This window comes from Choristoneura fumiferana, chromosome 18 (genome assembly GCF_025370935.1).
Source record: "Choristoneura fumiferana chromosome 18, NRCan_CFum_1, whole genome shotgun sequence".
Taxonomy (NCBI): Eukaryota; Metazoa; Arthropoda; class Insecta; order Lepidoptera; family Tortricidae; genus Choristoneura; species Choristoneura fumiferana.
In genome coordinates this window covers 7852808-7866050 of record NC_133489.1, presented here as the reverse complement: position 1 = coordinate 7866050, position 13243 = coordinate 7852808, and the positions used below count along the sequence as shown (strand labels likewise).

The 13243-nt window shown below is 36.5% G+C and overlaps 1 protein-coding gene across 2 annotated transcripts in view; it reads right to left on the bottom strand.

Moving 5' to 3' along the window:
- Positions 1 to 5448, bottom strand: part of LOC141437626 (uncharacterized) — a 28463-nt gene extending 23015 nt beyond the window's left edge. For both annotated transcript variants that reach the window (XM_074101074.1, XM_074101075.1), the window contains exon 1: positions 5201 to 5448. The gene's annotated coding sequence lies outside the window, so the exon portion shown is untranslated. The remainder of the gene's footprint in view (positions 1 to 5200) is intronic.
- Between the last annotated feature and the right edge of the window lie 7795 nt (positions 5449 to 13243).

Sequence of the window (13243 nt, the reverse complement as noted above, 5' to 3'; positions counted from 1 at the left end):
CAACACGGTGGATGTAAGCCGCTTGCAACCGAGGCAACTGGAGGTCTATGGGGGAGACCTATGTCCAACAGTGGACGTCCTGTGGCTGATATGATGATGATGATGAACTACGCTGTGCTAAATATTTACAATTAACAACTTTATATAAGGTAAGTAGGATAGACAAAGTATTTTAAGTCAGTTAGAGTTTGCCTGCTCATTTGGTCTTTATATTTTATATTATAACAAAAACCGTTCTACTAAACTTAACAATTACCTATGAAATGAACTCTACTTACCATTTTTTTATAACTGGCAATTTCGTTTGAATTATCCAAAATACTAAACATTTACCCCTTAAATAATAAAAAACCGTGCAACAAAAACAAAGTTCGGAAACAGCCATTAGCTTGCTACCACAAATAAGTTGCACAAACACCTGGAAAACAGGGAGGTTGATTAATAAATCAAGTATTCATTTATGCAGGATGTCACTCCTAATGCGGGGAAAAGAAAGAAAACAGCGGCAGAGACTATTTATAAAGTCAATCGATACTCGAGAGTGTGCGACAATCGGGCCAACATTACGGGACGAAATTTGTCTTAATCCTGGATTCACTTAATTTAAAAACAATAAAAAAAAACAGCTTTATCGAGAGTTTGTTTGGCATCTAATAAGCACTGGTAATCTATAAGTATCGTATCCAAACCTATTTTTTGTAAGATATTGCCGTCTATTTTTGCGGTGTTATTTAATTTATCATATGAATCCTAAATATCATATGAAAACTAACCCGGCAAGCGAAGCCTGTACTTCAGTCGACCGTGACAATACGGTTAGGAGAGCTGCCAAAATCTTGGGAACTATGCCAAAAGGATTCCAATAATTTAGTTCAACCTGAATTTAATTAAAAATTTAAAAGCTTCCAAGAATTTAATTTCGTTACATAGTTTCATTCTTAGGTAGATACAGGTGGGGAAACCTGAAATTTTCCTAAAAACTGACAAAGTTTAATCCGCTGAATAATTAATATCTTGACACGCTTGGGAAAATCCTTTGACCTTTTTGTGTTTAACACAAAAACAGCCATTGGAGTCCGCTTCTAAAGATGTAGAGCCGCCTTGTTTAGAAAAAAGATTTGAGCTGGCGTATATTTCTCTCGGGAAATCCGCCTTCTGAATACCCGCATCTTGTTTGTGTCACGGAACACATAAAAGGTACATACTCAAAGATATATATCACTTTCTTTCCCAATTCATATCTTCAAAGACGAATTCTCTCCCTAGGCTTTAAGTCCCTTGAACATCGTTTTATATCCGTCAAACAAGGAATCTCAGTTACATAAACGAGGATTACAAAACCTGTCCGTCTTTAACTATACATCTATCCACGGACTCATTACATTCATTGATCTCCAAAACAAGTCTTTTCTGACAAATTATCGTCAACTTAAAGGATGAAAGATGGAATTTTCGCTCCCCTCGGGTCTTAATCGTGTTAGTCGGAATATTTATCCTCTAATTATGAAAACGTAGAGCGATGTTTTGCTTCAGGGATTAAGTAGAATGCTTTGGCCCTGTTGTACAAGCTTTATTCATGTGTTGAGTTATTCCTGTTGCGAACTAAGTATGCCTTTAATGTGAAGCAGAAATTTTGCTCCAGTTCAATAGTTCACGTGCTCAACTGCTCAGCTTAGTTGGAAATAGATTGAACCTTTATTCATTCATGCTAACATGGACTTTTTCCCTTCAAATAAACGAAAGTTATCCTCAGCAGGAAAACCCGGGACACTCGAAAACATCGAGTGCGAGCAAAACCTTTTTATCGTACTGCCCGTCATCAGGCACAGCAATTTTGGCAAATGTTACGACGGCGTAAAAAGGTACGACCCATAAGTAGGGCACAGGTAAATAACAATTGCAGCATCTAAATTAAAACATAAAATCTTTTATATCCACGCTACGAGGACCTAACACGAGCAACAAAATTAACGACCCTTGAATAAATGAGGGCTTAAAAATATTTTCAGGTCAACTCGGGACTGCAGACCGAACAGAAAATATACCTTAGTAATTCTAATTGTTGAAAAGACTTTGTCGCCAATTCGGTCTAAAATGTTTTAACTAAGGAATGTCTTTGAGCCGCAATAGCGAGTGTATTTGCTTTGTAACTGTCTACAAGGGTTTGGAAGCTGGAACCTACTGTTGGTATAACTAATTGCGATTTGCTTTATCATTCGACAAATTGAACAAGTTTCGATTAAGTATTTAATGAGACAACGAAGATTTGTTGTTATTTGATAATCTTAATAATTCGGTTTTACAACTATTAAAAAAAAATTGTAACTGTATAAAATGTTCTTAACGTAGCAATATCTTAACGTAAGTATAATATTATAATGATAACTTTTCTAGTTATGGTTGGTATTTTTAAATAGCGAACGTGCATTATGATTTTCACAGTAAATCTCTCCAGCTTAGCAATATCACTCAAAACAGATTCCAAGATAGTCTCTCTCTTTTTGCGAAGGCGCGCCAGACTCCGGGCTAATTGCGGGCCGCTTTCAGTCTAGCTCAGCAAGCAGGCTGCTATACAAACTGAAAACTAAAAGACTGAATCACTGAAAGACTTGCGAGCGACGCCGAGCGCCAGACGACCGGCAATTGTGTGGCTCGCGACTTGAACGAGCAATTCACATTCGAATTAATAACTTTTTAAATCTTAAGCGATTAATTGTTATATAGTTACATATTTTTGTCTTAAAAAATAGTTATTTGTGCAACAAGAGAGCAAAGTTGTTTTTTGTTGCGAGTGTTGATTTTGAATCCCGAGTAAGCGAAGGATTCTATAATTGAATCACGAGCGTCAGCGAGTGATTCTAGGTTAGAATCCTGAGATCAGCAAGGGATTGAAATACACGAGATGCAAAAAAACTTTGGTCTCGTGTGACACATACAATTTTTCACCTCAGCAGCGAGAACATAATTTAAATGTAACATAAGAATAAAACCACATATACCTACCTGTTTACAAAACAAACACATTTTTTTAAAATAGAATCCGATTATTATCAAATATAATAATTACATTTAAAACCATAAAAAGAGTCCAGTAGCTACAATACTAATCGCATACTCATAACATGCAATCTTAACTTCTTGTACTAATGTCACACTTATTTTTTAATACTGCAAAAAGCCTCATCTCGGGGTAATTGAAAAGGTTGAACAATTAAACCTTTAAATATGATTTTTATTAAGATTTCTATTACATAAACATAAATAGATTTGTTAAAAAAACATTCAATTTAACAAATAATAATTATACTGTAGAGGCAGTATACGGAATTCTTTTATAAAAAAAAAACAAGAGAAGCGGCTTTCGTGCAACGAGGTTGCATACTTTATTAAAAGATCGGGAAAATTTACATTTTGGAAATATTTCGATATATTTTTAATACCAAAAATTTAATTTAAGTTTGTAATCGACAAATTTGATCCCATCTCTTGCTTTTTTCGAGTTGAAGTGAAATGGCAGATCAAAGTAAAGTTCAAATATTTGGAATTCAGTGAGTAGACCCAACACTGTACACAGCATTTTAAAAAAATAATTAAAAAGTTACTTTGTCTCACGGAGTGAGCAAAATGCGATTTTGCTCACTGATTTCTCATAGCAAAACCTGCCTGTTTGAGGTGCTGAGGTGAAAACAGTATTTTCTGCGAAGGTGGATTTTCCAATTTGATTCTTATTGCTTGTGTGACAGGGGGGTTGAATCTTTTAATTTAGGTAGTTTCGTATGTAGATAGCACTCTCCACAAAGAGGCATCCTCAAAATTATTATCAATTTCAAATTTGGTGCGGAACTGACGCAAACGAAGGTACCAATGTGTACTTGTGTCAACGCGATAACTTTGCTCAAATAATGATCCAATTTTAGGTAACTTTATATTGTGAAGATGTTACCAAATGCGTGCTTAAGTTACAAAATACAATTTCAATGCCACCAATGATGCTATACACACTCGTATGTAGAATGCACGTATAGACAGTAAATATATATTGTATTTTGTTTCATTATTCCTTAGATAAGTACCCAGTAAAATATACTTAGGATAATCCTCCGCGTTTGTTGACTTTCCTACTCGTACTCGTCCCTTATCCCTTATTTTATCCCTTGGAGATTACATTAGATACTGGAATTTAATTTCCGTAGTTACTTACTTCCTCACATGCTGAAAACTGCGGTTTCGGAGTGTATATCGGGGACGCGTTATGAAGGAGCGGCGGGTAAATTAAATTAGGCACCTTTTCACCTCGGGAAAACGTGGGCATATCTGATATTGGACACGGATTCCAGTAGTGTCGTAAATTAAGAAATCTATAAATCATTTTCGGTAAGTGGAATAGCATTAACTAAGTTTCTGTCGAAATTACATAAAGGTACCACTGGACTCAAGTTTATAATACAATGAAATTACTCTTTATTATACACCACAATAGTAAGCGATACAGAAACAGGTACACAGAGAGAAAAATTACAAGTTTTAGTGTAGGTATTCGAAGGATTGTGTGAAAACATTATTAAATGAATGAATTATGCCAAAATACCTTGGTATTTAGGCATTTGTTTATACCTAACAAAAATTCCAGGAATGTGCAAAACTAATTTTATCATTATCACACTTATCTATATACCTACTCTAGATTCTAAAGAATTACGAGATTATAGTGGTTATGGTATCACTCTTCATAGCATTATAATGCAGTCATAGCTTTCTCGTCTGTCTACGTAGATAAATGAAATACTTATCTAATGACTGAGATACAATTTAACCTGTGTTTATTAATATTGAAAAGGGATAAAAACACTAAAAACTGCAAGCAAACGACACGAGTCTAACATTCGAAGTAAACCACGTACAGGAAGACTCGGCTTCTCAAAGCCGGTACAAATTCAGTAGCGAAAGCCTCTAACTGCCGAACATAAATCTCCGAGCATCCGATACAAAGCCTATTAATCTGAATTCAGCACAACCCTTCAGAAGGGCGTACTTGTGAACCTTTCACAGGGGCAGTGGGCTATCGAACGAACCGCTCATTTGTTACTGTGCGACGCCGGCAAGCGTGCACGTGCATTGGAGACCATGTTTATGAATTAAAAAGTAACTTGTGACTGGAAATATCTCTACGCCTTAATGTTTTACTGTGTTGTTTACTCACAGGGGCGCGCGGTGTAGTGTGGATATTCTGTGCTGTTGGTTGCGACGACCGTGACGCATGCCGTGCGTGGTGCGGCGTCGCGAGGCTGCGACCGACTGACGCGACGCACGCACGCGCCATCCGCCCTGAAGCTACGCCGTGATGCTACGCGCTACGAAGGGCGCCTTTTGCACCGCTGGGCGGTAAAATGAGCGGCGCAAAAGTCTACGACACGCTTTGTGCAGGAAACCTTTTGAAAACGAATATTGATATCATCTTTGCACTAAACATTTAGGTACTAGATTTGTAACTATGGTCTGAGCCCAAAGCGAGTTTATATCAGAATGGAACAGTACTTTTCAAAAAACTACGGACTTTTAGTAGGGGTATGTCAAAGAATGGATTTATTTTCTGATGATGCAGCAATTCGGTGTGACAGAGGCCGGTCGTAGCTCAATTCTCGCGGCGGCGATTACGCTAACGTCCGGGGGTTGATTCGGACAATAAAAGTAAACGTTTATCCACCGCGGGACATAACTCCTAAACGACGTAACTTTGTTATTCATGTGCAACAACAGATTTGGCCTTCCTAGGGACTTGCTGGCAAACAATAATAAAACTTCCAAGGTTTTCCTACACCTTTGTTTGCTAGAAAACTTAAACCTTCACACCTGCGTACTTCGTAAAGTAATTTTGCTTCCTTTTAATTTAGTTTTGTTTGCCCAAGTAACTCTTTTCAGAAAGGCCCATTTACTCGTAAGTAAGTAATGAGCAGGCATGTAAGCTCTAATTATGTAAAGTAGGTAGGTAGGTACGTCATATTAATTTATACTATCACTCTACGAGTGTTACTTTCCTGTAATATGTACCTACATAAACTAAGATTTGGGAATCCTTTCCCCGTTCATTAATGCCTAATTAATAGATTAAGTTACACATTAGTGTATCTGTAATATAAATAGAGATTTGCGGACCTTTTCTTGTAATCTCTAAATAATTTGCTACTTGTGTTTTTAAAATTGTGAAGAACTCGGTTTAACCCTAGCTGGTGATCCATAATTTAAACTTAGAGGTAAACAAGTAGTTGCAAATTATCAACATTGCCTTTACATTCGATAAAAATATAAAAAAAAACAACTTTGTAATAGGACCGCAGGGGCCAACCGAAATTGTCGGAATAGCGCTTTATTGACTTCCGTTCAATAAGTAGGAGTCCCTGTAGAATTGCTGGGTAGTGCAGAAAATACTGTTAAAGCCGGGATTTCGAGTTCTACGTAACGCTTAACCTTTTTGTCGGAATCAACAAACACTATAACTTGGTTTGGATAGGTATTTAACTAAATGTAAACAAAACAACGTCAATTGGTGTCTTAAATATTGAAATTCCCCCATTAAACTATTTAAACATTTACATTTCTGTATTGAAATACACTAGTCTAGTTTGTATTATAAGTACCTGGGCGACCGACCGTTGCTCGGGCTAAAACTCGTTAATAAGCGTTTTCCCAGAGATAAGATAAGACCATGCTAGATCGATTTGTCATCTCCGAAAACCCCTACATACCAAATTTCATCTAAATCGTTGGACCCGTTTCCGAGATTCTGAGATATTACATATATATATATATATATATATATAAGAATAGCTCGTTTAAAGCTATTACATGTTGAAATCCTTAAATGTACCTACCAAATCTGGCAGCTGAAGTTTGTTTACATTTAGTTGAATACCTATCCAAACCAAGTATAGTCATGAAGGTTTTTAGGGTTCCGGAGCCAAAATGGCAAAAACGGAACCCTTATAGTTTCGCCATGTCTGTCTGTCTGTCCGTCCGCGGCTTTGCTCAGGGACTATCAATGCTAGAAAGCTGTAATTTTGCACAGATATATATGTAAACTATGCCGACAACTATGACTACGACTTTTTAGGGTACCTCCCATAGAAGTAAATTGGGGGTGATTTTTTTTCTCATCCAGCTCTATCTATAGTGTGGGGTATTGTTGGATAAGTCTTATAAAACCATTAGGGAATTGCTAAGAAGATTTTTCGATTCAGTGTTTTATTATTTGTTGTTGTAGCGGCAATAGAAATACATAGTATGTTAACACTTTATTGTACAAAAAAAGAAAAAATAAAATCAACAAACATTGAAATACATTATGTACAAAGTATGTATATATCTGTCTACTCGTATCTATTACGTTTCTACGATACAGCTCTATATCAGATAGACAAATGGACAAACGGACAGTGTAGCAACATTAATAGGACTCCATTTGTCACCCTTTGGTAAGAACCCTATAAAAAGACACTTGAGGTATCTGAGGTATTCAGTAGGATTAACACCTTGTTATGAGCATGGATATGATAGACAAGACAGGATGGGTGAGATTGGCTATGGCTGATCCTAAAATTAAAGTTACTTGCATTTAAATAAAATTACAAAATTTTAACGATTCATCTCACGATTTTAGCTCCCTGCCGCCCAGTGTTCCATTTATAGGACATATTCTACCTACATAAGTGACATCGAACTCTTTCCTATTTAAGTGACAAAGTTTCATGTTTATAAATTACTAGTTCAGGCGATTTCAACCTTTTGGTTTTAACGGCACGCTTTTTGTTCATCGCAGTTTCACGGCACACCAGTAAAATATAGCCAAGTGCGAGTCGGACTGGCGAGTAGAGGGTTCCACTCGCACCGCCATTCCTTCCGCGTTATCTATTCTGTGATTCCGCTCCGTTACCATTACAACCTGTACCCTTAGTGTAAGTTTTCGCTTTCAAAATACGTCTCGATCGCGTTCGCGTTAAAATCTCAATTTGTATGGAAACACGAACATCGCAAACGTTCCGCTAGAGGCGCTGTTCGTGTTTCCATACAAATTGAGATTTTAACGCGAACGCGATCGAGACGTATTTTGTAACCGAAAACTTATAAGTACTAAGGGTAATGACAACGCGAATCGCACACGCCACGCGTCAGTTGTTTTCGTACTACTTTCTCATTAAAAGAGCTATTCATGATTTCAATTCAATGCACCATACACTTCGCGGTCGCGGCAATCGCGGCACATCTGAAAGTATACGCGGCAAACTGGTGCGCCGCGGTACACCAGTTCAAAACCTCTGTACTAGCTGTTGCCCGCGACTCCGTCTGCGTAGAATTATGAAAAATAGTTTAGGTACGTCCTGTTCTCAACCCTACCGAATATACACAAAAAAATTAATAAAAGTCTGTCAAGCCGTTTCGGAGGAGTTTGGTCACAAACACTGTGACACGAGAATTTTATATATTAGATTAGCTGTTGCCCGCGACTCCGTCCGCGTAGCAGTATGAAAAATTGTTTACATCCTATTCCCAGACCTACCGAATATACCAAAAAAAAACATAAAAATTGGTCAAGCTGTTTCGGAGAAGTTTGGTCACAAGAGAATTTTATATTAGAAGAAGATACTCGTAAAACAAAAATTTTACTTGAGCCGCAGGAGGATAAGTCAGAGGGCCTACTCCGAAATTCAAAAATCGAAATTCGTATCGTACCGTCCCTCTCACTCTCGTATTCAATAGTAGAAGAGAATAACTAATAGTACTACCGTACAAGCGTATACCGTAAGTGGTATAAGCGTCAGAGGGACGGAACGACACGAACTTCGATTTTCGAATTTTGTAGTAACCCCGCTGCAGGGCTACTCCGAAACTCGAAACTCGAGGTTCGTGTCGTGCGGTCCCTCTCGCTCTCGTATTAAATAGTATAAGTTTCAGAGGGACCGCACGACACGAACTTCGTGTTTCGAGTTTCGGAGTAGCCCTGCTAGTCAGGTCACCGTTGTAAAACTTGTTTCAATCTTTTCGGAAGTTTTTTTTCATAGTGCATTCACGTCGGAGGCGCCTCGGCACTGCCCCGCCTGATGGTGCCCCATTTGATTTTTGTAATTTTATTCAATTCAAATATATCTCACGAAAGCTTTACTAAGTACTATTGTTAAGAATAGGATGTTTCACATCTGACACTTCATCCTACTGACACTTAAAACTTGTTTCTTGTAAAAAATTAACATCGCTTATGTAAACGCTAAGTGAGAATAATTTGCGTTGAAATTCACAAGGGTCGACCTTTTGGGACAGCCCTGATTCAATTATCTGACCCTAATTTGAATTAGACGAGCTCAGGCCAAAAATACACAGGGTTTGTTGAAAGCGTCGGAGAAAACCTTTTGGGACATTATGCTAATAGCCAACCTCTCGCAATTTACTCTTTACCGTCCAACTATTTTTTTTGGTGACTTGTCTAAGTCGAAAGTACTCGTATAACAGGTAGACTCTGGCCTGTGACTCTGGCCAACGAAAGCTGTCCCAGACAAACTGCGGCAAATTATAAAAAACCGGCCAAGAGCGTGTCGGAAATAGGGTTCCGTAGCCATTGCGAAAAAATTTTGTAATATTTTTCTAAGGATTTCGCATTTTGTACGGAATATTCCAAGTTAAAGTATATTTTATACCTTATACGCTGCTATTTACTCTTAAACTACTAAGAATGAGGGCTATCGTTTTTAACGCTCGACTCTAATGAAAATTTTCACTTTAAAGTTGAATATTTTGCAAACAAATCACTGAATCGAAAAATCGTTTTAGTAGCCCCCTATGGTTTTAAAAGATCTATCTAACGATACCCCACACTACAAGATTGGATGAGAAAAAAAAATCAACTCTACTTTACGTCTATGGGAGGTAGGTACTCTAAAAACTTTAAAAAATATATATATTGTACCATTTTATCGGCATAGTTTACATATATATTCGTGCAAAATTACAGCTTTCTAGCATTGATAGTCCCTGAGCAAAGCCGCGGACGGACAGACAGACAGACAGACATGGCGAAACTATAAGAGTTCCGTTTTTGCCATTTTGACTACGGAACCCTAAAAATGAGGCTGACAACACTAGCTGTCCACTGATTAAACGATGTTGATACTTAGATCTTTATTAAAAAAAAATCATATGTATACACCTATTAAATTATAAGTACTTAAGACTTCAAGCTGCATCAACATGCATTACTCGTATAGTAATGTGTGAAAGTTGATGATGCACTTTAGTAGTCCCTTGGTAAATTTTATGTATGACCTTTGTCAGTGCCCATTTACGTATAGTCCAGGCGCATCAATTTTTGGACCATTTGGACCAGATTGGCATTGAATATATCTACAAATATTTTAACTCTAACTACTTAGATGACTGATTGGGCGCGCGAGACCAATCATTCATCTAAGTCTAACTACTTATTCTGTGCTCTAACATAATCTTATATCATTTTCCATTTTGAAGATGGTAGTATTTCTTAAAGCTGAAATATCAAAATTGCCTAAGCCGAGTTAGAGACAATATGTCAATTTTGACAGTCTCAAAAATGATACCAGATTAGTTTCGTAAAAAAATGCGTGGACAGCTTTCGCTGGCCAGAGTCTATAAGTATAGTAGATACAGGTTGATGAGATACATTCGTGGTTTTCTTTTCATAATCACTATCAAATTTCAAAATAAACTCATTAGAAATCTATAAATTTATGGTTTATCGTTTAATTGTTTATTTATCACTACCTAAATATTACTTCACTACTACTACTTTTCAATCCTTTATTTATATTTAGTCTAGGTATCTATCATTCTCTGTTATGTAAGTTGCGAAAAAAAATGTGATGAGTAATGATTATGAATGAACCCATAGGTATCAGTAGTAGAATAAAAATAGAATAAGAATTTAATGTGAGTCAGCTGGATCCAGCTAAATCAAGTAAGTACATACCCTCCAAGATTGCAGAATTCTCGGGACCCAACCTAAACAACATAAAGCTTTACTTGGTTGTACAAACTTTTTTACTTAGCTAAAGGCATAAATAACCAAACGATTCTCGAAAACGGGAGTCTCCGCCTTCCAAGCAGCTTTTGGGATTACAATAAAATTTATTTGTTTCGCATTTATAAGTTTACGATTGGATCGATTACCTATTTAGTTACCAGCAAAGCAAGGACTCGATTAAGATACAATACAGAACCCTTACATAACGTACTATGTAAATAATATACCTCGTTGAGTTTCTTGCCGGACTCTTTTCAACAGAGGTTTTTCCGAACCGGTGGTAGATTTTTATGGCATTCATAAGTGCTTGTTATACCTAGCCTAAATTGAATAAAGATACTTTGACTTTGGCTTTTTTAAGAAAGTGATTAAAACTTTTTAAATTATGTTAAATAATGTTACTAAATTTGTTATAAAATACCGTTTCCGTAATGTAAGTTTGTAAGTACCTACTTCATATTCTTAAATATTTATTAGCACTCAAGTACCTACAATTCCCGTGGGTAAGTATTTGGAATATCCCAGAATTTCAATTCGACTGCCATACTTAATATTAATTAATAATTATTATTAATTTTTGACATTGGAGGCGTTTTACACCTCTGATGATTGTATAATTTAATTAATTTAGTTAGTTTGCTTTGATATTTAGAGACATCTCTGAATTATTTAGATTAGGAATTTTATTATTAACTCTGGGACTTTCTACATCCCCTTGCTATATAGTAATTTTATTATTAACTCAGGGACCATATACATCCCCTTGCTATATTTAAGGCTGTATTTTAAACTTGTATATTTTTAGTTTAATTTCTAGTCACAGGCTCGCGACGTCGAAGTTCCCAAGACGATCCCATAGAGCTTATGGGAACGGAAGCAAAACCATGTCCTCGGTACCGCTCTGCTTTCAGAGCATGACATGAGTGCGTGTGAGCTAACTTTGGGGGCGGCAGACGTGAGCTTGCCTTCGGAATCCAAAAGCTTAATGGTTACTTGACCTGAAATGTAAATTTCATAATTAAATTATTATTTTTTATTATTTTAATATTTATGACGGTGGAAGCAGTCTACACTTCCACTGAACGTAGATAATAGTTAGTGATTAGTTTTTTAACTAAGGGACCCCATACATCCCCGTACTCGTATTATTATTATTTTTTATTTTTATTTAATCGTATACTGTAGTTTTTAAGTATTTTATTTGTAATTATTTTATTTAAAAAAAATGCCTTTCTGCCAAATTTCTTGCGGCGCATTCTTCTTGGCAATGATGGTCTTTCCGAAAGCGCTGGTAGTTTATAAAATGACGTGTAAAAGTGCCCATTGCGGCCCATTTACTGAATAAATGATTTGAATTTGACGGATGATTTGACGGACGAAGCGTAGCCTGAGTGCGTCAATAAATACGAATCCACGAATTGCCATTTCCGCTGAGGCATATATAATATAGTGCTTTTCTCCAATAATGCGAGGAAATAAAGCAAAATTATTAAAATATTAAACTAAATGCTTGGGCACGGTTTCAAAGTTTAAAGTTTTTGCCCTTGTACGAGTACAATTGTACTTTCCCGCGATACTTACTTGTTTTTTTTTTGAACGACTCATCATGCCATTTCATTAGAAATAATAATTTAGTTTAAAAAAAATATATTACATCAATAAAAAAAGTCTAATGCAATGAAGCTTTATATAAGTAGTAAATTACAGTTTAAAGTGTTACTGAACGTTTTTTATTAAATTCAGCCATTTTCTTTTGTTACCATTTTTTCGGCAGTTATATAGTTCTTGAACTCGAAATTTAAAAAAAACAGTGACACTGTACGAGACATTTTTAAAGACGCTGTTTCTTCCTAAATTAAACCTGTGTTTTGGAAATAACGAAGTAAAATAAGGTAATTAGAGGTTGTTTTGCAGGTGGTAGGACCTTGTGCAAGGTCCGACCGGATTGCTACCACCATCTTGCTTGCTAATCCTGCCGTGAAGCAGCAGTGCTTGCACTGTTGTGTTCGGCGATGAGAGTAAACAGCCGGTGAAATAATGCATTGAGTATCCCTTAGGCCTCTAGGTTACAACGCATTGCCCCTGTGTTGCAGATTTTTTCGGCGGTGGTGATCTCAGGAGACCTTGTGTTTCTTCCAACAAATAAAAAAATAAAATAAAAAAAGTTGGAAAATAAAACTAGACTACTTAGCCAACATCACG